At 46.6% G+C, this 27,598-nt stretch overlaps 2 protein-coding genes across 3 annotated transcripts in view; one reads left to right on the forward strand and one right to left on the reverse strand.

The window, feature by feature from the left end:
* SYNGR4 (synaptogyrin 4) overlaps nt 1-25,459 on the reverse strand; it is a 670,375-nt gene extending 644,916 nt beyond the window's left edge. The window contains exon 1 of the mRNA XM_085616469.1: nt 25,397-25,459. The gene's annotated coding sequence lies outside the window, so the exon portion shown is untranslated. The remainder of the gene's footprint in view (nt 1-25,396) is intronic.
* The window catches only part of TMEM143 (transmembrane protein 143), a 283,275-nt gene continuing 280,511 nt past the window's right edge, over nt 24,835-27,598 (forward strand). Inside the window, exon 1 of one of the 2 annotated variants that reach the window (XM_085616468.1) lies at nt 24,835-24,905. The gene's annotated coding sequence lies outside the window, so the exon portion shown is untranslated. Of the gene's footprint in view, nt 24,906-24,940; nt 25,025-27,598 lie in introns of those variants that run through there. The other variant, XM_085616466.1, reaches the window with a different exon arrangement.

A 27,598-nucleotide genomic window follows, 5' to 3' on the forward strand; every position in this document is an offset into this window, starting at 1 on the left:
TTGCATCCTTTTGTTGCCATCTGTTTCAGATTTAAAATGTTATGAATGGTGTGTGGATTGCTCTGGAGGCAACCGAAGAAAATGCCATAATACAGCAATATTTTATTTTTTGCAAAATGGGAGAAAGTACTGTGGAAGAAAACATATATTTTTTTCTAAGAATGTCATCAACAGAAGGTTTGTTGTGCTAAGATCACCATCTTCCAAGAGCAAGCACAGTTGTAAATAATACAATTTTACCTCAGTTTTTGCATTAAGTGCTGTCCATTTTTAGGTCTCACCTAGACAGATCATGCGCTGTCGCAAGACCTTTAGTAAACAGAAATATGGAGGGTAATTTTCTCCTGTCGCTTGCCATTGTTTGATTCTGGCATTACTCATGTTATCTGGCTTAAGGTTGGCTTTTGTTCCGATACGTCACCGATACGTCACTTCCATTTTGCCTCCGTTTTGCAGGAAGCAGCAACGACCAACTACAGTTTAGTTCCGCTGCTGGCTGTTATCTATTCATTTAGGGACTGCTTGTTTTCTTTGCTGCTCCCGAAGTTTGCACACTGCCGCCAATATCAGGTATCAGAGGCTCGACATGAGCACAAGTTTCGTTATAGATGGACACATTCATTTTTGTTAGGCATGGGGAGATTACGTTATTTTTCCAGAATCACCGGATGTTAAACGTCCCTGCCAAGACGAAACCGGTTCCACAGCTGTTCCCCAGCTACGAAGTCGCCCGCTGTAGCAGTACGGCTACATCCTCCCTCCCTCACATCCTATAACGAGCACATATGGGCAACCAAACACAACCCATGTGCATTTAAAAGCACACAGCCATTTTCATGCACACAGAAGTGTATATAAGAAGGCACAGCCACAGCAGCTCCCGAGTGGGAACAACGGGTACCCTGCTTTCTAATTGGAGCAGCGAGCGATTCATTGATTCCCATTTCCACAAATAACCACTTTTGGCTTTTCGTTGGCAGCAATGGTAGCACATGATACCACGGTGCTGCCTTCCTCCAGAGATACACTGGTTTGAGTTTGTGTACACACGTAGGCTGTGCGAGTGCAAGCTTACATTTGCTGTAGCAACAAGAGGGTAGGTTTCCTTATCACATAATATGGTGCGTTTCAGCACGCGAATAATGTGCTGTCTCATTAAGTGGACCCACATGTGCTATTATTTATTTTTTTTACAAGGTTTATATAGCGCAAACTGGACCGAAAGATATCAGGTATCAGAGGCTCAACATGAGCACAAGTTTCATTATAGATAGACACATTCATTTTTGTTAGGCACGGGGAGATTAGGTTATTATTCCGGAATCATCGGATGTTAAACGTCCCTGCCGAGACAAACCCGGTTCCCCAGCTGTTCCCCAGCTGTTTCCCGCACGCAGTTTGGTGCTTACCTTCCCTCCATGTTAAAGAACAGTAGATGTTTCAGCACCCAGGCTAATGTGCTGCATTGCTCAATACATATAAGGTCCCAAAGGCGAGACCGATTGCATTGCAAATGCTTGTTCATATTTGTTGTGGTTTCAGCCTACTTGCAACTTGTGTTGGAAACCGGTGTAAAGAAACTAATTGTTGAAATAGAAAATAGGTAAAGAAATTAAATAGGACAAGTAGAAATAGCTGACTACATTTTCATCTGTAATTTTTTGAAGATGCATGATTTACGAAAGCAATATAATGTTATGGTTGTCTAACTATTTTGGTTGCAGGAATATATAGTGCTTTTTTTGCTTGTCTGAAAAATGTGGTACCGAACTGCAGCTGAAAATGATTTTTCAATGTGTACTGACCATGCAACAATTCCTATGGTACCATCTAATGAATGAAAAATGGGTAGGAAGGAAACCCATGCATTTTTTTTAATGTGCTCTAGATACTGTGTTTAGGATAGTATTACTTGTACAACTCAGAATTTGGGGTTACCAATATTATTATGTGATTCAGAGGGCATTTTGCACAATGTGTTCTTTTTTGCAGACTTACTTACATTCGGAATCCGAAAAAGGAGATAAATTCAATTGATAATAACAAGTGTTAAACTATTCTTTGTTCCCAAACGCCTTCTGATAAAAACAGTACCCCACTTGTGTGAGTTGGCCTATCGCCCGCAACAGTGTAGGCCTACAAATGCAATACAGAGACATTCAATTTAGCATTGAGAAATGGCCAAATTCGGCCATGTGATTAGCTGCAGAGGATGAACTTGGGATAGGCCACCACCCAACGAAACCTACCAAATTCAGACATTTCTGAAAGCTAGACACCCAGGATAGTCCAGGGTGGTGTGACTTGCATGGATTACCTATGTTTTCTTACCCATAAAGCCCTACAAACTATTTTCCTCACATTTCTGTAACGTAAGTGTATGTGTATTAATGTATTTTATCTTCTGAAATTAATATAATTTCCTGCTTCGTCTATGCAGATTAGTATTCTTTGCATTCAAAACCTTGTATGTTTGGTACATGAATGTGGAAGAATAGAATGTGGGGCAATTGAGTGCTGCAGAGTCTGAGGAGACAGTGCAAGGTCTTAAAAAGTAGTTAATGAACACCTTAATGCTATGCTGCCTCTTTTGGTTGTTGGAGGAGTGAGGACAGCGCTACAAAATTGGAAATAAGATTTATGACCTCCTCACAAGAAGCAAGTGTGCAATAAGCATCCTGAGGGGCCACGTATGTAGAACTGAGTCATACACCTTGCCAGTGAGCATAGTGGGTAACCATTTACTTAGGAATGAATATTACAAGACAAGAGATGTAAAAAAACCAAGTATGGCTAAAAACCTGTGCAACTGACTTCGTCTACAGTGTACTTGATTACGGTGATAGTGTGCTGTCAACAAGCCACACTTACATTTCTTGGTTTGCAAAAATACTAAGCGCATAAGAGTGGCATTTGAGCACCCACAACTGAATGTCTGATCGGTGCAGTGATTATGTGCCATTTTTACACATGATAGCATACGGTGAAGAATGTGTCCTCAGCATGGCAGCCAGTTTATGTGGCTGTACGGCACAGCTTAGAACAGAACTATGCAGCTGATTGAGAGAGTGCCATTAGCCATGCAAAGTCTGCAGATATGAGGTACACGGAGAGCAATTTAAGAATATCAATTTTTAAAAGATAGTATAAAGTGAACGTTATAATACCAAATGGATTGATATGAGACAACAAAGGCATATCACACCTATTTAAGGTGGAGAAGAGCAAGCAGTGGATATGTCCAATTGTTTTGTTTTTGTGTTCTCACCATGCAGAACATCACTAGTAATCCCTCAAAGACAATTGCATCTGTCCCTGGAGAAACAATTTTAGAATGGATGGAATGGAAGGAGATTTTTTTAAACTATATCTCACATATTGATGACAAGAACCAAATATCCCTCGACAAAGATAAGTTAATTCCTCTGCATTTACCAGGTCCAGAGGGATTAAGGATTCACAAAAATGCTTATACGGTGTGGGCTCAAGATGTTAATGTATTTGATAGAGCCCTGTCTGATTTAGATAGTTGTTTTGCCACTAAAGTTTGTATAGGAAGATTACATAATATAAATTCCTGCACAGGACGCAAGAAACAAATTAGACAATTGACAACTATATATATGCACTAAACACTGGCAAATTTGGAACAACTGATGATAAGATCATCAGGGCCCAAGAAGTGATTTATGCTTACATTCAGAGCATACCAAAAATATTGTGGGTTAATAGTGACTTGGAGTTAAAATACATTCTTGCTATTGTTCAATAAAGCAGGTATGTCAGGAAGATGTGTAAAGGATATGAAGGCGATCTACAGTTTCTGAGGTAGAAGGTATAGGGAAATTAAGCACTGTCAAAGCAAAAGGAAATTACTTCTCCAAATGAACAGTGTAGGTGGACAGAATAAGAAAGGATGTGAAAGAATGAGAAGTGTTAATATGTGTGATCAAATGACGTACAGCAAATTCTGCCCAGCTATTACGCAAAGATGCAATTTGGGTGAATTGATTTGTCACTATTCCAAGTCTTGCAAAAGAAAATAAAGTTAAAGTTCAAAGTGTGCTTGTGAAAGAAGGTTCATCATATAGAGAGGATGAACAGTCAAATGAGAGGAGTGTGCTAACTCTATTTTGCTTTAAATTTGGAAGTGGGCAAGATAAAAAAGAAAAGATAATTGTTACATTGGTAGGTGGTGTTGGTATGCATGTTGTTTCAGGTTCTGGATCCTCGTACTACAGTAGAGGAAGAGGTGTGGAGAAAGAAATTTGAAGGAGTCAATTGGCAGTAAACTATTTGAGTCGGATATATATGTCAGAGGGTAAAAGTGATGAGGCAACCAATAAGATATGTAACAGAATGCTGGAATTTAGATTGACAAATATTAAGGTTGTAGGAAAGTTAAATGTGGTGAAGATGGGTTCTTGCAAACCTCCTCTTTGAAAACATAAGATACAACAGCACATCAACAATTCCAAGCCTGCTTTCCCTATTACACCCACCGCTCCATGCTGCTTCCCACAATGGTCACCCTTCGCACTGTTGTCTATTTCAGCCCTCACCACCAACATCAGGTCCCTCAAAACCACCTCCTATAAAGATGATGTCTTACCCTCATCTATCTTCGAGCTCTCTTTGGAGAAGCTTTCTCATCCACACTCACCATTGTCAATGCCTCCCTCAGTGAAGACATCTTCTACAAGCTCTCAACACAGGCCAGATTCTCCTTCTCTTGAGGATACTGACACTAGACCCTGATTACCTCTACTCATCTACTGGCCCACCACTGACTAACCGTTCAAAGACTCAGTGCACAACTTAAAGATCACATCAGTATTAAGCATTGCCTCCATGCCAATAACCCCAGCTTCACATAACACTGTGGCATGGAAACTGCTTATTTACAAATTGTAGACTCGCCCTCCTGACCACAGGTAAGGATGACGCTTGGCTACAGAGATTGCTAGATCCACAAGCCACTTTTGACTTATTTATTATCCCACCCTCCTCCCCACTCTGATGTCTCGGATAGGGTCTTTGGATGATGAACTCTACTGGTTCTCCTACTATCGCTTTAAATAACAACAGTTTGTTCACATCACCTCTTGCAGATCTAATAAGCTATTGATCACTTGTGGAGCTCCCAAGGATCCATGTTATTCCCTCTCATGTTCAGGTTCCTTGTGGAGCTCCTTTCAGCTTTACTCACCAGTAAAAGTATCAAAGTCTATCAAAAGGCAGACAAACACAACTCTCAATAATCTTTTCTGCTTTAAACATCCAATACCTCAAGTACTCTCTGCTCGGATGGATATTTCTAACAACAGATTTCTCACATTTCGAATCCTCCCAGCCACCCTGACAGGTGGCCGCATCGGCCTCCGTGTTGTTCTGTCCCACATCATGACAAGGAGCCGCATATAGGTACCCATGCTTATTGGGTCAGTTCCTCTTTTTCTGCGTATCCGGAGCTCTGCTCCTAACTTTGTTGGTGTTTTTAATTAACTCACATAAATTCGTTTTGTGGATCGTGCACAGATTTTCTACCCCTAAAATCATAGAATATAAACTGTGCCACACCTGTTGGAAAATGTTATTGGTCACGGACCCCGCAAGTCTTTCTTCATCCTTCGGCTCCAAAGATGACTCGAAGGTCTGAGATATACACTCAATGATGCACCCAATGTCCATCAGAGAGCATGAATTCAAACTCTACATTACCAAGCATAAGAAGTTGCAACACTCCTGTTCGAGGTCTCAAGCCCACTTCCAACCCAGTAACCCTTCTCGAGTAAGTGCAAGACAAAGTTGGAAGACAAGTCTCAAAGTGATTGATTCCTCAGCAGTACAGCCCTTTTCTTGGAAACCATTTCTTCCTTATGCAGCATCTGACTCCAGGTCTTGTCGTTGAGGCTTCGCAAGCAAGGTAATTCAGAATGTTGCCCCCACTGATACTCCTGATAAATAATCCAAGCAAATTAATAATGTAGGCAAGAGAGTTATTTTTTCTGCCAGTTTTGCCCTATTTTTATTGAACACTTGCCCCCTGAGCCGTAATGCTGACATACTTTGATACATGGCAAGCAAGATCTTGCACATGCTTCCAGAAGACTTTGAGGCCTTGGTTGCTCAACATGTGGATGAGGGACAGGACGTAGCCAAATGCATCCTTATTGTTGGTCTGGGCATTACAGACTTTGTTGTCCTTGCCATAAGTACTAAAGTCATTGTTAGGGGCATGCTGCGGGGTTCTCCGGAGATGTCCAGGCTTTACTGATGCATATACCTTTTGACTGCGTTAGGCAGTTCAAGGCAAAGGCAGATTCGGCGCTGAAGCACTTTAAGGATAGTCAGCCTATGACCCACTATCTGGAATTACTTAACCCAGATTGTCAATTAAGCCAACAGTATAGAAAAGTTCCAGGGTTACTCAAAGGACCTTGCTTACTGTCAGTTTTAGTCCTCACTGCCTATGTAGCCTTTTCCTGACATCAAAGGGAGAGATAGTGGCAGGGCCACTAGCATGTACTGAAACTTCATGCTCTTCTTTTTCTGTGGGAGCCACTTGCTTTAGTTCTCCCTCCAAAGGTCCTATATGAGTGGAATAGTTACTTTCAGAGTGTGGCAATTAGACAGAGATGCTTGAAAGTTAAAGGCACATTTGTTTGAAGACACATAAAAGTCATGGCTGCTCAGCTCCGCAGTTGCTGCTCCCAAGTGCCACTCTTACATCATGCCCATTGCCCCCTAGAGCTCACACCTAAACATTCCAGAACTTCTAAACACATCTATGTAATGTCAAATCACCAACTCAAGATTATATTATTTCCTTTTCTTTTTACAAAACAAAACATCAGTGCTAAAACACAATGTTTAGCACAAAAAAGGAACATCAGATACATGTTTAATACAATAAGAGAAATGAACATGCTACGAAAAATAATAGATGGTCAAAATAAAAAATCTATAAAAACTGAATTAAATGATCAGTGTGGTACAAGAAGATCTTCGCAATGTTGCCTCAAGAGAGTCGTCCTAAACTCCCATATCATAATTGACAGTAAGATTCTTCTCATCAGATCCAATTTTTATTACTCTCTCAATATTCCACCACTGACCCCCTCGAACTCTGACCGCATTACCATACACCTTCTCAATAATTACTGGACTGCCAATAACTTTCTTCCCCTATTTTTACAAAGACAGGTTTGTTGATATGTACGACGTCTCCTACCGGGAAGTCAATTTGTGTAACAGGTTTCCTGATATCACATTCAGATTTCTGATTATTCTGCACTTCAGCCACTCTCCTATGAGCAACCTCATCAACACCTGCTTCTTGAGCCACTTTGCCATCCATACCGGAAAGAGAACAGTTGTGGGTTTGCAACCTCTCAACATTTCAAAACGCGGATACCTTCATTACTGAATGAGGAGTTCTGCGACAGAACTATAACATGAACCTGACAGATTCTTTTTTTTTTTTATAATCAACAAAAATACATCGGTAGCAAATCAAGCACATTATTGAGATGAATTACATTAGAGACAAGCCGACAGAAACTCACGAGGCACAGGTGGAATGAGTACGACATTTGCTTCACAGATATACCTGTACACGACACAGTCGAATCCTTCAAGCGGGTAACAAGTTGAACCATTTGCCCCACGCCTTGCTGAAAAGTTTTGGGCAGCCCCGGGCCTCAAAGAGGGGCTCCTCCTGGGCTCCACACCAGTCCACTCCCCGCCTCCCTTTCCTCACAGTAGGTGATTTGGCCTGGGACCAGAGTGTTGCTATATCCCGCTTCGCCACCGCCACCGCCGTTACCAGGAAGCGCTTATCGGCCCTGGATCCATCGAGGCCATCAAACACCCCCAAGAGCAAGCACATTGGGTCGTGGGGAACCTCCCACCCAAGGGCCCGTGTGAGCTCAGGCTCCACCCCTCTCCAGAACGGCACCAGAACAGGACACTGCCAAACCATGTGGTAAAAATCTGCTGGAGCGTGATTACAGTGCGTGCAGGCCGGGGAGGGTCACATGTGGGAGCGGTAGAGGCGCGCCGGAGTGAGGTATGCCGTATGGAGGTAGTAGAGTTGGACGATACGCAACTTGGAGGAGGTTGTCAAGGTCTTGGGGTCATAAGGGTGTCTCTCCAATCTGCCTCCTCCAGGGGGCCCAGCCATCCCTCCCAGCGGGCCCGGAGCCGATCTAGGGATGCGGGGCCATTGTTCACCAGGGATCGGTAAATCCGTGACACCCCTCTCTACCTAGGTTCCCCATCATTACCTGGGCCTCCAAGGGGCTAAATTCTGGGAAACAGGTGGGAGACGGAATGTGTGTGTGGAGTGCATGCCTGAGTTGTAGGTACTTGTAAAATTGGGAGGGAAGGAGGGAGTGGCGTTGTTGTAGGTCTGCAAAAGATCTGATATGGTCCCCCACCCAGACTTCTCTGAGTAACGAGATCCCGACGAGATCCCAACTACGGAAGTCTTGGAGGGATGAGACCTCCCTCAGCCAGGCTCCATTCTACAGGGGTGTCTGTTTGGTGAGTTTCCGGTCCCACTTTACATAGCGGAGAGCTGTACGCCAGGCCGTAAGCATCATCCTAGTGATGGGGGGCAGATCCCGTGGCACGGGTCACCCTTACATGTATGCTTGGATCTGCGCAAAGTCCATTACCCTGAGCTCCACCCGGTACGCCGGGTCGGACCAGCCGCATGCAAACCAGTCGTGGATTATGATGAGCCTCGTGGCCAAGTAGTAGAGGTGGAGATTAGTCACCTCCATACCCCCGTCATAGGGGGGAATGCGGCAATGTGCTAGAGACAGTAGCGGCCTCCCGCTTCCCCATAGAAACCGAGTGAAGATGCCATTCAGTTCCCGAAACCAGCTGCCTGGGAGGTGAGTGGTGATTTTCTGCAAGATGTATAGGAAGCGGGGGAGGACCATCATTTTGAAGAGGGCACTCCTGCCCAGGGGGTTGAGAGGGAGGGATTGCCATTTCCTGAGGTCCGCCTTGGCTCTAGCGTCCAAGGGCGTAATATTCAGAGCCCACTCGAGTTCCGGTAGAAGGGCGACCCACACACCCAAGTACTTAAATTATTGCCTGCGGAGAGGAATAGTCCTTTGCCAGTCAAAGCACGCCCGGGATGGATGTAGGGGGACAAGGGTGGATTTCGTCGGGTTGAGTCTGAGGTCGGAGACCTGTTCAGAGGCAGAAAGGGCGTCTAGGCATCTGGGACCGGAGCTCTCTGGGTCTGCCCAAAAAAGGAGGCGGTCATCTGCGTATAGGGCTATTTTGTCAATCTGAGTCCGATTCCAGGCCCAACCACGGATGAGGGGGTCTTGACGAATAAGGGAAGCCAGGGGTTCCATCGCCAGCACGAATAGAAGCGGCGAGAGCGGGCAGCCCTGACCGGTGCCCCTCCAGGTGGGGAACGTCTCAGATAGCTTGCCATTAATGAGGACACGTGCCCTGGGATTACAGTAAAGGACCCGGAAAAGGCGGCGGAAAAGGGGGCCGAAACCCATCTTCTCCAGCACGTCTTCGAGATAGCTCCAATCCACCGTATCAAATGTTTTTTTTAAATCTATTAAAAGCAGAGCCAGGTATGGGGTGAGGTGATGATGGTGGGCAAGGGCCAGGTGGAGGCGGCGTATGCAATGTCAGGTGCCCCGGGCAGGCATGAAACCACATTGGTCTGGATGGACCAAGTCTTGCAGGTGGGGACGGAGCCGCTGGGCCACCGCAGTGGCGAAGATTTTGACTTCTGTATTGATAAGAGAGATAGGGCGGTAGTCCGCACAGTCAAGGGAGGGCGGCTGTGTCTTTGGGATGACCACAATAGTGGCCACATCAGTTTCGGGCGGGAAGGACCCTTCGTCTACTACGTACTTCAACAGCTCCGTTAATTGGGGGACCAATTCATCCCGGTAGGTCGCGTAATACTCTTGAGGGTAACCGTCGGGCCCGGACGTCTTGCCGGAGTGCAACAGTGAAATAGCCCCATGTGAGAAGTTGGCCTGATGTATGATGTCACTAGTTCTAGTGTACACCTTATATCAGTCCAAATACCCTTATGGTGATTGGTTGTAAAGTCAACCTTATAGACCAGCTATCCTAGTGGTAGCATGGACAAGAGCAGTCTTAGGCTAAACTCTGAATGGCATGTGAAGCCAGCTGTGATACCATATATAATCCCTTGAATACAAAATGAAAGGACACCACAACAGATATATATATAAAATAAAGTGTATTTATTCTAGTCAAACCCTCAGCACTCTTTATGAGATTAGAGGTAAGTACAACACAGTCTTATTTAAGCATACATTAAGTCACACAGGTAAGTAATACAGTTAGGCCCTAGGGGCCACGCAAACCATATACTAAGTAAGTGGTATAAGGACCACTATCACGGAAATAGAATAGGCCTAGGCCTAGGCCTAGGGAATCGCTGGGGCTACACTACACTAGCGTTAGTTAGGAAGTGGGAGGCCCACGGGATTCGTGTGCAGAGTGGAAACACTCACGCGTAATGCGTAAAAGTCACTAGCAATAGTACAGTTTAGAAAACGATAGGTTTAGGACACTTCCGGAGTAGCTAGGAAGTTGAGACTGGAAAACTAGACACTAGGATAGTCACTATCCTGATGAGCACCGGAGTACCCAAGTTACCTAGCCCACAGGCTGTGGGTGCATAGGGGTGAAGATGCGTCGGTTTTCGTCGTCGACTCCTATGGATGCCTGAAGAAAGATGCTGACAGGCAGTCAGTGAAGAGTGTCCGGTGGATCCCAAGGCTGGGATCAAGAAGAGAGGAGACCTGCAAGCAGAAGGGACAGAGTCAAGGTCACTAGCCAGTGACCACGTGGAACCAGGAAGGAACCAGGCGATGTCGTGAAGATTGCAGGTGAAGGTGAAGCTTGTCGCTGCAGCCAGGAGGACCAGGAAGCGTCGAGGACGACCAGGACCAGGAGGCGAGCTGTCCCACGAAGGCTCTTGCTGTCGGCGGCGGCGAAGTTGGACTAGGACTCACCAAGCCTTGGCAAGCGGAACCCACGAAGAACGGAGGACTTGCTTCTGGTGCAGACCAGGAAGGTCTAGGGTGCTTCTTCTTTGCAGAGAAGCGGGAGCCAGTCTGGAGGAGCCAAACCAGCGCAGAAGATTTCAGGGTGCGTCGTCACAAAGGCCACTAGCCAGCGGGCAAGCAACCGGACAGACGCGGCAAGCAGGAAAATGCAGAAGGGCCCCACGCAGGACTCGTGGAGTGTGGGGGGCTGATCTTCGGTGCAGATGGTGCTTGGGGTTGGGGCTTCTCAATCCCCGGTGCACAACTTCGAGGGTGCCTCAGAAGCTGCGCTTTAAGTTACTAGCCACTTTTCCCAGGTAGCCGGTCCCACGTCGCTCGTCGCCTCCACGGATCTCAGCTCTGCTGTGGATGTGGATCAGGTTCGGAGAAGTCTGGAAGTCAAGGCTCTGGTCGGGCTCTGCAGTCGGTTCCTCGTAGAACGTGGGCAAAGCAAAGGGTAGTCTCTTGATGGTGCCTGTTTGCACAGGGTAGCCACTCCTTGGCCACAAGGGAGATTCTTCAGTCTTCTTCTTTCGTCGAAGGTCCAGAGTTTCTGTTCAAGTTTGCAGGTTCAGGATAATCTAAAGTCTTGAGGCTCAACTCCCACTCTTATACTAATCTGGGGGGCTGGGATACCTGCTAGGTCACGCCTTATGGGTGGGACCTGGGAGGGGGTGGTTACACCCACTTCCCTTTGTCCAGTTTCGCGCCAGAGCTGGGGCTGGAGTGCCCCAGTGCCGGTTTGAACTGGACTATGCAAGGAACACCTTGTGTGCCCCAGGCATCTCTCATTCCTTTCAGCCCACCCTGCCCCAATACACTAAAGGCTGTCTGGGGAGGTGCTAGCACCTCCCCAAGCAGGAAACCTATTGTCCAGGCCTCCCTGGCTGGGATCACTCCCAGCAGCAGGAGGTCAGACTTGTGTCTGTGGCAGCAGCATCCATTTTGTGATGCTGAGGCTTTGGTTAGAGTTAAACAGCAAAGTAGGATTTTAACATGTCTCTCCCTCTAGAAGGGGGGAATAATATCCTCATTACCAGAAATGGTATGGGGGTATTATTCCAAAGTGTTAGACACCTTACACGACATGTTTTGATAAAGCCAAACCATAGTTACCATAACCGTTTAAGATTATAAGGCACTTTAAGAGTATATAGTAGGCTATATCATAGAACAGCTATAAGGACATGGTTCCGAAAGCTACAGACAGGCTCAGCTCATGCTAGAGCACCATCTCACATGTTACCAAGCACTCTGCCTCCAGGATTGTTAAGGCCTGCCATAGGAGTGACTGATAGGTACACATGTGTCTATATATAAGGGTAGATATAGGCATACTATATCTAAGCAAGGGGTAATTACACGACCTTGCCCCAGCTGAGTGATCAGCCAGTTGTGTCTGATTGGAAGGCCAGACCAGGGGTGGCATAATACATGCTGCAGCCCCTGGGAGGCCTAGGGTACACCTATGCCCTGGGTACCTAGGGTACACTGTACAGGGTCCAATAAGGTGATCCTTACCAATTGGGAATGTACCTAGGGTACATGGAGTCCATTTTAAAGAGAGAGCAGACAGCCTGAGACCCTGAATGGCAGGATCTCAGGCCAACTAAGTCGAAAAACCAGCTAGACACTAGGCAAAAAGTTGGGGGTAACCATAGTCAGATATCCACCTTCCTACACAACCCCCCCCCAAACGAAAGGAGATAAGGCTGGCCTTCACAAGGTAAGCCTCTATTGCCTAAGTGGCCATATAAGGAAGAACCAGCACTGGCATGGTTACCCCCTGTCTCATGGTCCACTAAGCAATCCCTCACCCTAAAGGTATCATAGGGTCTCCACCATAGGGAATCACTACCTTTGGTGTGTCTTTGCAAAGTAAAAGGCTGGTGTTGAGATGGAGTACTGAAGTGAGTGTCCTCAAAGTGAGGCCTCAGCTTCCTCCAATCATCCTCCACCATGGATGCCTTTCTTTCTTTCACTGAGTTGCACTGTGCTCTCAGGGTCAGCCTCTGGCTACCTAAAGCTGGAGGCTGGGTCCCTTTTGTGGGCTTACTGGAGGGACAGGTCAGGTTTGGGGCCCTAAGGTCCCAGGTTTGCCTGTGCCCAACAGAATCCCTCTGGGGGAGGTCCCTAACTACCTGTAAAGGGGATCCCTCAGGAATGTTTTTACCCATCACCTGGCTAGGGCTACTAGCCAGGCAATCCTCATTCTTTTGATGGGGGGTTCTTGTGGACAGGGGCCCTCTTGGGGTCCACTGGCCTCCCTGACCTCTGCAGCCCTGGGCTGACTGAGGCAGGGTAGAGAGAGGCAGGCTACCTGCACCAGACTGGGTCCCACCTTGGAAGGGGCCACTGACATCAGAGGCTCTGCCAGGCCAGGCCTGGCTACCTCTGGGGCAGTTCCTTCACAAGGGGTGAGGTCAGATCCCTGAGGAGGCTGACCTTTTCCTAATGTCTGGGGAGAAGGAGACTTTTCTTCCTCCCCACTACTCTCTGTTTGTGTGGAGTGATCCATAGTTTCAGGCTTCACTACACCTATGTCAGTCTGAGTATGGGCTGAGACCATTACAGCCTTGCCAACCTTTTCAGGGAGGCACTCAGTTTGGGTTTGAGCTGTGACTGTCACAGCTCTGCCAATCTCTACAGGGAAGTCTGTCTTTGCCTGGGCTGTGGCTACCACTGCCCTTCCAACCTTTTCAGGGAGGAAATCTACTTGGACAGGGGTTGTGGCTGGCACAACCCCACTACCTTTTTTTGAAAGGCCTACCATTTTAGAATGGGTGTCTTGTTCAACTCCAGCCCAAGCTGAGAGTTCTAAGTCATTCCCCAGTAAGCAGTCCACAGGCAAGGTTGGAGACACTGCCACCCTTTTAGGGCCAGTGACACCTCCCCAGCTGAGACATACCTCTGCCATGGGATGACTGTTCTGTTTGCCATCAATGTTAGTTACCTGGTATGAGAAACCAGGCAAAAGCTGCTCAGAGGGAACTAGCCTATGGGCCACCATAGTGATGCTAGCTCCAGTGTCTCTGTAGGCCTCAGCTTTTCTACCATTGATGTAGGGTTCCTGTCTGTACCTACCCAAAGTGTTGGGACAGGCAGTGAAGTTGGCAAACCCCATGCCACCATCACAGACAAGAGTAGCTGCTGTAGGGGAATTGGCTAAGCCAGGATCCCCCTGTGTTCCCCAAGAAAACCCAACCAAATTTTTGGGGGCACTCCCACCACCTGGGGGATTACTGCTGACAGTAATAGGTGGTGTGACAGGAGTAGTTGGAGGAACAGTTTTGTTTTTAGCCCTTGGGCAACTGCTGTCAGTTTTCCAATGCCCAGGAGTTTTACACTCATGGCAGTAAGGCTTTTTAACTGTGGTAGAGGAGGGAGCTTGGGACCCACCCCCCTGTGTGGAGTTTTGGGGCCCTGAGGAAGATTTCTCTTTTGTTTTATCCCCACTCTTCTCTTGGGGCTTGGTGGTATCTTTCTTTTGGTCACCACCCTGATTTTTAGGCCTAATCCTGGTCCTGACCCATTTATCTGCCCTCTTTCCCAATTCTTGGGGAGAGGTCAAATCTGAGTCTACCAGGTGTTGATGGAGAAGCTGGTTCTGACAATTACTAAGGATCTGCTCCCTCATAATCAAGTTGTACAATCCTGTATAGTCCTGCACCTTGCTGCCAGTTAACCAACCTTCCAAAGCCTTAGTGGCACAATCCACAAAATCAGACCAGTCCTGTGTCTGTCTCTTCTGGGTGTCTCTGAACAACAACCTATATTGCTCAGTGGTTAAGCCAAACCCATCTATCAGAGCACTCTTCAGGACTTTGTAATTGTTAGCATCCTCATCACTGACTGTGAGGAGCTTGTCTCTACCTTTGTCAGAAAAGGAGAGCCACAAGATAGCTGCCCACTGACTCTGGGGTACCTGCTGTACTTTGCAGGCCCTCTCCAAAGCAGTCATCCACTTGTGGATGTCATCCCCATTCTGATATGGGGGGACTATCTTGCTTAGGTTTCTATGGCCATAAGACCTATCCCTATCTCTAGGAATGTTGCTGCCACCAGTGGGTTCTGACCCACACAATTTTTGCTCTCTAGCCAGAGCAAGCTTCTCCTTGGCAAGGGCAAGTTCTTCCCTCTGAATCCTCAGATTAGCTTCCCTCATTCTGGCTTCATGCTCCTTTCTCTCAGGGGAAGTCATTCCCCTGTGAGAGGAAACACTAGAGATGCTAGAGACATGGGAGTGGATGGATTCCCTTGAAGGGGATCTGTCCCTCCTGTTTCTCTGGTTAAGCCTACTTGGGGGTCTGTATGGGGGGACCCCATGCAGACTCCCATGTAAGCTTAGGTTAGCCTGGCTAAGTCTTCCTACTTGGCCCTGGCTGTCTACCTCTTCATCTGAAGTCCCATCTGACTCCTCTGTGGTGGGTAGACCCTTATCTACAGCTATGGCACCATACTTGGCAGCTCTTTCAGCATCATAGGCCTCCAGAAGCTCCACTAGCTGTCTAAGGGTAGGGTTGGAACCCTGTTTTAATCTCCTGGAGGTACACAGTTGTCTCATCTCCTGGAAAGTGAATGCATCATATCTAGAGGGAACCTGTCTAGGATTCTCCTCTCCTGTGGGAGCATCAGTGTGATCTCCATTCAGGGACATGATTCTAGTGAGGGTGTGGTGTGTGCACCTACCTACACTAGTTGTATCTACTAAACCTCTCTAGTAGTTGTAGTCAGGGTGTGTTACTCCCTTCAACCTACAACCACTAAGTCCAGTAGGACTTAAGTATTATAATCTATGTTATATGTACCTAGACAATATCTGTGTGATCTTTCAATTTAGTATCTCAAGATTACAATGGTATTACAACAGCAAGCTCAGATCCCAACCGCTGCTCACCAATGTGAGAAGTTGGCCTGATGTATGATGTCACTAGTTCTAGTGTACACCTTATATCAGTCCAAATACCCTTATGGTGATTGGTTGTAAAGTCAACCTTATAGACCAGCTATCCTAGTGGTAGCATGGACAAGAGCAGTCTAAGGCTAAACTCTGAATGGCATGTGAAGCCAGCTGTGATACCATATATAATCCCTTGAATACCAAATGAAAGGACACCACAACAGATATATATATATAAAATAAAGTGTATTTATTCTAGTCAAACCCTCAGCACTCTTTATGAGATTAGAGGTAAGTACAACACAGTCTTATTTAAGCATACATTAAGTCACACAGGTAAGTAATACAGTTAGGCCCTAGGGGCCACGCAAACCATATACTAAGTAAGTGGTATAAGGACCACTGTCACGGAAATAGAATAGGCCTAGGCCTAGGGAATCGCTGGGGCTACACTACACTAGCGTTAGTTAGGAAGTGGGAGGCCCACGGGATTCGTGTGCAGAGTGGAAACACTCACGCGTAATGCGTAAAAGTCACTAGCAATAGTACAGTTTAGAAAACGATAGGTTTAGGACACTTCCGGAGTAGCTAGGAAGTTGAGACTGGAAAACTAGACACTAGGATAGTCACTATCCTGATGAGCACCGGAGTACCCAAGTTACCTAGCCCACAGGCTGTGGGTGCATAGGGGTGAAGATGCGTCGGTTTTCGTCGTCGACTCCTATGGATGCCTGAAGAAAGATGCTGACAGGCAGTCAGTGAAGAGTGTCCGGTGGATCCCAAGGCTGGGATCAAGAAGAGAGGAGACCTGCAAGCAGAAGGGACAGAGTCAAGGTCACTAGCCAGTGACCACGTGGAACCAGGAAGGAACCAGGCGATGTCGTGAAGATTGCAGGTGAAGGTGAAGCTTGTCGCTGCAGCCAGGAGGACCAGGAAGCGTCGAGGACGACCAGGACCAGGAGGCGAGCTGTCCCACGAAGGCTCTTGCTGTCGGCGGCGTCGAAGTTGGACTAGGACTCACCAAGCCTTGGCAAGCGGAACCCACGAAGAACGGAGGACTTGCTTCTGGTGCAGACCAGGAAGGTCTGGGGTGCTTCTTCTTTGCAGAGAAGCGGGAGCCAGTCTGGAGGAGCCAAACCAGCGCAGAAGATTTCAGGGTGCGTCGTCACAAAGGCCACTAGCCAGCGGGCAAGCAACCGGACAGACGCGGCAAGCAGGAAAATGCAGAAGGGCCCCACGCAGGACTCGTGGAGTGTGGGGGGCTGATCTTCGGTGCAGATGGTGCTTGGGGTTGGGGCTTCTCAATCCCCGGTGCACAACTTCGAGGGTGCCTCAGAAGCTGCGCTTTAAGTTACTAGCCACTTTTCCCAGGTAGCCGGTCCCACGTCGCTCGTCGCCTCCACGGATCTCAGCTCTGCTGTGGATGTGGATCAGGGTCGGAGAAGTCTGGAAGTCAAGGCTCTGGTCGGGCTCTGCAGTCGGTTCCTCGTAGAACGTGGGCAAAGCAAAGGGTAGTCTCTTGATGGTGCCTGTTTGCACAGGGTAGCCACTCCTTGGCCACAAGGGAGATTCTTCAGTCTTCTTCTTTCGTCGAATGTCGAAGGTCCAGAGTTTCTGTTCAAGTTTGCAGGTTCAGGATAATCTAAAGTCTTGAGGCCCAACTCCCACTCTTATACTAATCTGGGGGGCTGGGATACCTGCTAGGTCACGCCTTATGGGTGGGACCTGGGAGGGGGTGGTTACACCCACTTCCCTTTGTCCAGTTTCGCGCCAGAGCTGGGGCTGGAGTGCCCCAGTGCCGGTTTGAACTGGACTATGCAAGGAACACCTTGTGTGCCCCAGGCATGTCTCATTCCTTTCAGCCCACCCTGCCCCAATACACTAAAGGCTGTCTGGGGAGGTGCTAGCACCTCCCCAAGCAGGAAACCTATTGTCCAGGCCTCCCTGGCTGGGATCACTCCCAGCAGCAGGAGGTCAGACTTGTGTCTGTGGCAGCAGCATCCATTTTGTGATGCTGAGGCTTTGGTTAGAGTTAAACAGCAAAGTAGGATTTTAACATGTCTCTCCCTCTAGAAGGGGGGAATAATATCCTCATCACCAGAAATGGTATGGGGGTATTATTCCAAAGTGTTAGACACCTTACACGACATGTTTTGATAAAGCCAAACCATAGTTACCATAACCGTTTAAGATTATAAGGCACTTTAAGAGTATATGGTAGGCTATATCATAGAACAGCTATAAGGACATGGTTCCGAAAGCTGCAGACAGGCTCAGCTCATGCTAGAGCACCATCTCACATGTTACCAAGCACTCTGCCTCCAGGATTGTTAAGGCCTGCCATAGGAGTGACTGATAGGTACACATGTGTCTATATATAAGGGTAGATATAGGCATACTATATCTAAGCAAGGGGTGATTACACGACCTTGCCCCAGCTGAGTGATCAGCCAGTTGTGTCTGATTGGAAGGCCAGACCAGGGGTGGCATAATACATGCTGCAGCCCCTGGGAGGCCTAGGGTACACCTATGCCCTGGGTACCTAGGGTACACTGTACAGGGTCCAATAAGGTGATCCTTACCAATTGGGAATGTACCTAGGGTACATGGAGTCCATTTTAAAGAGAGAGCAGACAGCCTGAGACCCTGAATGGCAGGATCTCAGGCCAACTAAGTCGAAAAACCAGCTAGACACTAGGCAAAAAGTTGGGGGTAACCATAGTCAGATATCCACCTTCCTACACCCCATGTATCTCTTTTGGGTAAAAGGATGGTCCAGAGTCTCTGAGACCGTCTGGGGAAGGCAGGGCAGTCGGGTTCCAGTCGTAGCCAACAGATCTGCTAGGGAGGTCCAAGGAGGGCGGGTTGCATAGAGGGCCGCGTAATATCTAGCGAAAGTTTGGGCAATGGCAAGGGACGTTACGTGGTGAATCCCATTGTCAGCCCAAATCTCTGGAATGATGCAGTTAGCCTTGGGGTAGGACACTAAGCTATGAAGTAATTTGCCATTTTTATCGCCCCAACCATAGATGCGTGCCACCGAGGCTCGCCAGAGCATTTTAGCGGACTCCAGCGAGATCCGGCGAATCTGCCGAGTGGAGTCGTCGCTGTCGTCGGTAGTTTGGGCTCCCTCCAGCTGTGCCGCCTGGGCTTCCAGCTGCACGAGTTGAGCAGACTGCGCCATGCGTTTCGCGTGGACCAAGCCTCTGGCCACACCGCGGACCACGGCCTTGCCGGCCTCCCACAGCGTTCCCGGCGAGGAAACCGAACCTGCATTGGTTGAGAAATAAAGCCGTAGTTCCTGCCCGAGGGTCTCAACAAATGTGGCATCCTGCAAGAACCAAGCGTTCATCCGCCACGCCGCATTGGTGCCAGTAGGGGAGGTCCCGAGACGGAGGGAGATGGGGGAAGGGTCTGAGATACCCCTGGGCAATATAGAAGCCCCGGACATCAATTGACAGTCCGTCGCTGGCAGCAGGAACAGGTCGATACGGGAGTGGGTGTGGTGGGCTGCCAAAGTGTGGGTGTATTGTGCTGTACGGGGGTTCCACACCCTCCAGGCATCACAGAGACCTAGGGCAGAGAATAAATCAGATAGGCGTTTTGCAGAGGCAAGTCGGGGGTGGCGCCCCAAGAGGGGTTACTGGTAAAGCTTATCCCTTCTTCTCAACTTGCGATAGGATGGAGCAGGGCCGCCTTTAGAGCTGTTTGCACCTGGTGTGACAGTCTTTTTTAGCGTACTCCCCATCACCTCCTTCATCTTGAATCCCCTCAATACCACTCTACAACAGTGCACCTCATCTCTCCATACCTTCTATGACAGATATTTCATTTTTTTCTAGCCCACTCATAGTTCACTCACACTCGGTTTTAGTGATCTGCATGATGCACGTTCATTGCAGCACTCACATTAACCCTCCGTGTTACTATATGACAGTAGGAACATTAATCAACAGGGCTATCTTGACATTTTTATGGTTGCCTGAAAACTGCTGGACACTCAAGGAAGTACTCATGCTTTTAAGTCAGTAGCATTTTTAAACACAGCGCCCCCCACCAAAGTCAGTGTGAGGTGCGTCTGCACCGGAAACACTGCCCTAAAGCCAGCCCTGGGAGGGAGGCCAGCATGTTTCTTCCTGCCTGGAGGGATTTTACTCAGAGTGCCTGGGTCCTGCAAACTGTGATGAGGTTCTGAATATAATTCTGTGCTACCCTAATGCAAGAACATCGCCCTATACACTATATTTTAAAAATCTCTTTTTGGTGCAGAAAAAGAAAAATGTTTTAGCTAGTTTTCAGCCTTCAATGGTAGGCTGGTCTATTTCAAAATGCAGAAGATGCATCCCCTCAGTGATATTTTTCCAGTGGCAGCTCCTCTGCTGACGCGGAGGAGCATCGCCCCACTTTTTTTTTTCAGCACTATAAGAAAAAATAAAATTATAATAACTTGGTTATTATCATTTTATTTTTCCTTTTTTAGTGCACGGTAGCCAAGCTTTGCGAGGCGGGGCGGGGCTGACAGAGCAGCCGAGGAGTGGTTTGCCTCCCACTCCTAAGTGCGCAATGACTGTTTGGCCGGCCCTCTTGGGCGACCATAACAGTCATGCGCCCTTTCCCTCTTCTCCACCCAGGCTGCATTACAGCCTGGGTGGAGAACATGCCCAGGCCCCCATGCCCCGTCTGAGCGTCGAGCCACGGCGCTCAGACCAATCAAAAAACTACATTGCAGCGTTGTGATTGGCTCAGGGGACACCCCCCCCTCACCCACTACTCCCTGACACCGCCCCTCCACCCCCGATTGCTGCCTGCTGCTGCTGTATTTTTTCAGCAGAACAATTGGATGTCTGCCTACCTTACCGTTCCAATATTCAGTTCTGACTGACATTTCCTGCAGTTTTCTTGGCAGGATCAGGTCTTTGAATTGACAGTTCTTCCCTTTGGGCTCTCTTTGGTGCCTTGGTGCTTCACCAAGTTCATGGGGCCAGTGGCAGAGTTCTGGAGAACATAGGTAAGACTGATTGCCTAGCTAGACAACCTGCTCCTTATAAATTAGTCACTGAAATGGCTGCTTTCCCATCTGGGGATCCCATTTACTCTACTTCATAGTCTTGGCTTTTTAATCAATGAAGAGAAATCTAATTTCATTTCCCACCAGTACATCACTGGCGTAAAGAAACTTGAGGGGGGCCCCCCCTGCAAGGTACGTGGAGGGGCCACCTCCGGACTCAATCAGGAGCTCTTCAGCCTGCATATTGTGCTACAGGAGACCCTAGATCTTGGGTCTCCCCCCCCCCCCCCCCCGCACCACAGGAGCTGGAGGGGCCTGCGTTACAAACTCCTGCTGTCCGATTAGGCATGCCTGGTGTGTCTTCTCTCCTGCTTCATTCAGGCGACCTTCTCCTGCCCTCTATACTCCAGAGCCCTTCAGAGGTTGAAGGCTGCCCACTTTGAAGTGGTCTAGGCTATGTGAAGCTGGTTCCTTTTTTCAGAAGAGGCCAGGCGATAGATTCAGTGGTGCTTGAACCACTTGGCGGCCCGGAATTGCAAAGCAATCTTAGCAATGCTTCAGACCTTATCATAGATTCGGATTCCAGCTGTTTGGACTGGGGTGGCAGGTGTGGTGACCTTTTCACAGTTGGTCAATGTGCAGAGGAGGAGTTGGAATTGCACATCAACCACCTTGAGCTGTTGGCAGGATCCTTTTCAGTGAAAACACCTGTGAAGGGCTACTCAGCAAGCTTTGTTATTTTGTGGATGAACAACATTTCCACAGTCCACTACATCAACAGGCTGGGTGGGACAAGGTCCAGTGCACTGGCAGAGCTGGCCAAGGATTTCTGGCATCATTGCCTAGCCAGCGGAATATCAGTGGTGGCGGACCATCTCCCATGTTCTTCCAGTGTGATGGTGGCTTGGCATTCCATATGCCTGGACGGTCCCATTGAATTGCTGTTAGCCCTCTCCATCTTCCTGAGGCTGATAAACAAGTAGGGCCCTTTCAAGGTACACCTCTTTATTTCTTGCCTGAACTGTCAACTAGAAAATTCTGTAGTTTGCATCTGGATCCAGAAGACTGGACTCTGGGTGCATTTCTTCAGGATTGGCGTAAGCTGCCAACTATGCCTTTCTCCATTTCTCCATGACCACAAAGACAGTGGCCTAAATCACTGCTGGCAAAGGTGATCCTAGTGACGCCTGTTTTATGGCATGAGTTTGGTTTCTAGTTCTCATGGAACTTTTTGGGTATTCTCCTATCTTTCTCCCCCACAAGCTGAACATTCTGCTGACTCGTTGAGGACACCTGCACCATCTAGTTAGTCATCTTTCTCTCTACCTTATGGCATGCAGGATTTTAGGGGTTGTTTGTTGGTCCCAGGCATTTTGAGACAACCTGAGGTCTTCATCTCCAGAGCATTTGCCAACAGTACCATCAAATTCTATGGTTCTGTGTGGAGAACATGGGCTAGTTGATGTTTGGATCCCGTGGGGTCAGGTCTTGTCCACATTGTGAACTTTCTGACCGCGCTAGCAGAGGAGGGCTTGGTTTACCATTCAGGTAGTGACGCTTGTTCAGTCATCGGTGGGACATTAGCCCCTTGAAGTGTCCCCCATGGTGGAACACCACCTGGTGTGTATGCTGCTACGAGGAATTTGTCTTTCCAGATTCAAAGAGTCAGAATAGCAGTTTTACATTCAGTCAGGCACTTAGCGATAGGTAAGATTGCACCTGGCTGATGTTGTACCTGCCTGGCCTGTGTTTTTAAGTACATGCCTGTAAAAATATTGGAAAAAGCAGGAAAAGTGGGTATTGTTTTCCTTTTCAGTCATAAACCTAAAATAGCAAACACATATAGAAATAAATTACAATATTTGAGAACGGTGTAAATCATTACAGAAGGATTTTTAGAGCAAAAAAATTGATATTTGTCATGTACGGAGAAAATGCCAGCCATCTGTTGACATTTTTTTGTAAACATTTTTTTTTTTCAAACAAGGACAATAAACAATGCAATGTAGCACCACAATACTGCCATACAAATGCAAACTCCCCTCAGCCTGCAGAACCCCACCCTCATACCACCTTCCCCCGGAGAATTCACAAGGCAGCAGAAGAGCTGCGATGTTCTCGACACACTGCATCAAAATCCGTACTCTCAATGGGGGTGCAGAGCCCAGCCCTATAGTCATTCCATTTCCCCCAAATCTTCAGCCATTTAGTTGGACATCCCCTCCCCTCATAGACCACTCATTGTGCAATCATGCACCAGTCCATGTTTATCCCCTAGTCATTCTGTAGCTGTGCTAATTCGCCATCTGTTCACATTTTAAGATTCAGCAAATGGTTGGACATGATTCTTAAAGAGAACCGTATATGAAATAGTTTGTATTTATTTCTAATATGGTAATTCTGCCTTTGTTTACTTTATCAGTAAGGAGTCATTAAGGCAGCTATAGAACACATTTGATTTTTTTTACTTCTTACATTTACCATTTAAAGTGTGTACAGGTAAGGTAAAAAAGCTGCTTTAGGTGATTTTTAATTTTTTTTTGTACCTGTAGGAACATTAAAATACTGGCCTTGCAAGTATAAACCCAGCCAGATATCAACCATACATGCCTACAAACCCAATTTAGGTGGGGGACTCCCGATTGTTTAACCGAAAAGTGACTTTGTTTTAGCTGTCTCCCGCCTTCAATTGCCTCTGCCTCAGTAGAAGTCAATAAGTAATACATTCCCCCAATTTTGTTTTCGAAATCTCTCAGTTTACAGGTATAAAATGTTAGCATGGTCAACCCTATCGCCATGTTAGAAAAGAATCCTCACAATTCTACACAAATGGCAAAATGTAAACAAATAGCAGGAATTTATTTCTATGATGTATAGCAACCTATAGCTCACGCCTGCTTGCTATGGAAGTGAAAATGCGCCACCACAAAAGATAGGTGGAGGTACCCAAAATACTGTTGAGGTGTTAGGCTGATCAAGTACAGGATGATTCTAGTTTATGATTTAGGCCCCAGTTATGTGTCTTAACACACGATAGCTTTCTATTTGCTTTCTCTCCTCGACTTCAATGCAGGTTTAATGGACAACAACAGTCCCATTTGTTTCGTACATTTCAATGGATGTCCTTACATAGTAGCAGTCCCTTACTTAATGAATCACTGTATTCCCCAGCAGATAGATATTTGGTGTACTAAATCTTGGTAACATTGGATACGAATAGCCTTTCTTCTGTTATTAAATTTGTTCTCTCTTTAAAAAGGATGGCTGGTTCAAAACAATGTTTAATACATCATTGTTGAAAAGACAAATCATTAAATCCTTATCCTTAAAGGCTAGAATGACCTAAATTTATTTTTTGCCTGCCTTACTTTGAACTGGAGGGATGCCACCAAATATCGTGTTTACATTGTTGTTTATCAGATTGTTAAAAATAGGTTTGGTCTAAAAAATTTATTCATACGCGCATGCGCGGCATGCAGTTAAATACGTTGGAAGAGCGTCCTTCAAAATTAAATACAAGCGCCTTTGTCACTTTGTCACGCGCTGACAAGACCGTTTGCGGGGATGTCAGATGAAAACGAGGCGAAGAGGATTATAGGGTGGCCTCTTCATTTTAAACTATCTTCAAGTTATCAGGTGCACGTGCATTTGGTTATCAAAGAATCTGCACTAGCTATGACCATATCGGTTCTGCCGAAACGTGTGCCTGAATTCGTTGATCTAATATCCCGATTATTGTAAGTGCCTTTCCAGTTGGGCTTCTACATGTCATTGTACAATGGCTGAATATTTAGCACAGAATCTGAAGGTGATACCCCATCAGTGCCCGTCTTCAGCTTCCACCACCCATGAGGGGCGGAAGAGGAAGAGTGTTCGTAAGAAGCCACCTGCGCATGCGTGGAATGTCAATGTCAGTTGCTGTTCTGAGGTTAGGTGCTTGCTATACGTTATGCTTGTATGGTTTTTTCTGAGTCTGACGCATGGCAAGGCTGTGGGGCTGTCTTGTTTCGTGTCGCTGGTTGTCATGACAGCGCTTTCTGCACGGAGGTGCATTTTCTATTATTATATTTTTTTCTGGCCTCTGCGTGTCTCGGGCTCCTTAGAATGTCACATTGAAAACCATTTAAAAGGGCATTTTGAAAAAAATATGAACTGTCCTGAGATGCGGGTGAACTGGGCGAAATGACATATAAAGCAGCTTTACGCTGCTGAATCTCACGTCACCCGCACATTAGAGGCGTGCCAAGCAAATCCACCAAAATATTGCTGATGCTCAGGCCCTATAAACATCTTGAAGGCAGCTTCAGTGCGCCTTACTTGTGATGCCATGCGATCCTTCGAAAAACCCTGGGACGATCACACGCCTATTTTTGCTTCGTGTTGTGACTTACGTGCTGCCATACCATTTCCTTAGCTCACCTTTCCTACTGCTCATCCAGGGTGAGTGCTGGAGTGCTTGGTGATGAGTGGAATGCTGAATGCTTGGTGATGTTACAAAATGCATGGGTGCCTGGTGATGTGCTGAGCTTCAAATGGAGTGTGTAGGCTGAGAAGCAGGCAGGCTGCTCCTGTTGGGGCTATCTACCATCATCTACTTACTTGAGTGCTTGGTGATAAGTGGAATGCTGAATGCTTGGTGATGTCACAGAATGCATGGTTGCCTGGTGATGTGCTGAGTGTCAGTTGGAGTGTGCAGGCTGAGCAGGAGGGAGGCTGCTCCTGTTATCATCTACATATTTACCTGGAACTTACCCTGGAACTAAGCTTAAATAAACCATCTACAGAATATACACCTCGGCTAATGGACTTTGTATTACAACTCTTCGGAATTCAAAAAACTGGCATAAGTTCTAGAGAATAAGTGACAGAATACTTAGCAGATATATGTAATACAATCCAAGCGTTGTATAAAAACTATAAATAGCTGGAGTTCGGTATTAATTTGCTAATACTATAACATGAAGATGGCTATCCCCACCCGCTTCTATACTAGCCTGCACCGAGTAATATCCCAATGAAGAGAGCACACGATTAACTAATAACTCTTAGTGCTGATCAGATGTTGCAAAGAGTAGTGCAATCTACTGCTTACCCGTGAAATCCCAATAGGATAACGCAGGGGTTTGTGTATCAATCAGAGAGATGTAATTTGTAGGTTTGAGTCACCAGATACGAGTAAAACAACTTGCTGTGTAAATGCATTTGCAATAGAGGTTCTTGATTGTGATCCTGGTAAAATAATATGTCTACAGCAAGTTAGGATTTATCTTTTAGTTGGCAGGTTCCAATGCTTGTAGGGTGGGGGTGCCTACTTCTTGTAACTTCTGCTTCCTGCATTTGGCGCTTTCCAACCCCAGTTTAACTACTCTGTGGTTCACCTTGCTGAGATGTTTGCATAGCCTGCAGAAGACGTGTTTGAATTATTACAGGACTAACTCAAACTCTCACACCTAAGATTGCTAAAATAACTACATTTGAAAGTGGTAAAATAATAGCGGTTTTCAGAGTGTGAATTAGGACTATGGGCCATATGGGTATTTAGCCTCTGCTGTATCTCCTATTAAAATATGCATGGAATTGAGCCATATATATTTGTAGTGCACACTCCACTCCTCTAACCAAAAGATTCGAAGAGCGTTAGAAAATACAGAGATTGGGTGCAACCCCCACTGTAGCTGTGCCACTCCCCTTCACATTGAATACAGTCTGACATCTTTACAGTCTTTCTAAAAGGGAAACTCCTTCTGGCCCACTCTAATGTGGGGTGTTGGACTATAATCCTATTTTGTTTTTGATAAGTGGACGGATATGGGAGGGCCTAAAGGGATATCATTTTTCCAAAGTCAGGATAAGTACTAAGCCCTGAATGGCACTTTTAGATTGCTGAGAATGAAACACTTTTAAAATCATGAAAGGAGGCAACTTTTAGGGGTGACTGGCAACCTAGGATTGTTACTTATTATTCAGTGATGCTAGGGACAGCCTTGAGTTTTCTCTTGAAACAAGAACATCTGGCAACTTAAAACGTACTTTATAATGTATTTATTGACTTTTTTCTGTATAAGCACGAATAAAAGATAAAAATAGAAATTAGTACATCACAGACATCGAAGTTGATTTACATTTCTCATGACAGGAATTAGATGTACCCAGTGCACAGTACGTTAAAGTCGTCCACCATTTGCCCAATATCATTGAACAATGAGTAGGTCCTCATGAAGTTGTATAGCCTGGCTGTGTGTCAGGTAGGTGAATTTCGCAATGTTAGGAAGTGCAGCGTAATATGTTCATATGAGGCCAGAATGTATTGGGCGCATTAGCTGGTGGAAGTGTAAAGTGATATTTCCCCATTTGTTAGGTGCAATATATTAAATCTGCTAACCAGGCTTTAGCTGTAGGAACTCGGTCTCTGCCTCATACCCAAGCCACACAGTGCTTGATGAACAGAAGTGCCACTGCAGCAGATCATCTTATGTGATGGGGAGTTCTCTTGTGTGATGGTCCAGTAATGCTATCCTCTGGGATGACAGGATTCCCATCCCAAACATGGTATAGATGAAAATCTAGAGCCAGTATTTACTGATTCCAGAGCATGCCCATGGTAAATTGAGGAAAAGCGTC

Source organism: Triturus cristatus, chromosome 7, assembly GCF_964204655.1.
Source record: "Triturus cristatus chromosome 7, aTriCri1.1, whole genome shotgun sequence".
Lineage (NCBI taxonomy): Eukaryota > Metazoa > Chordata > Amphibia > Caudata > Salamandridae > Triturus > Triturus cristatus.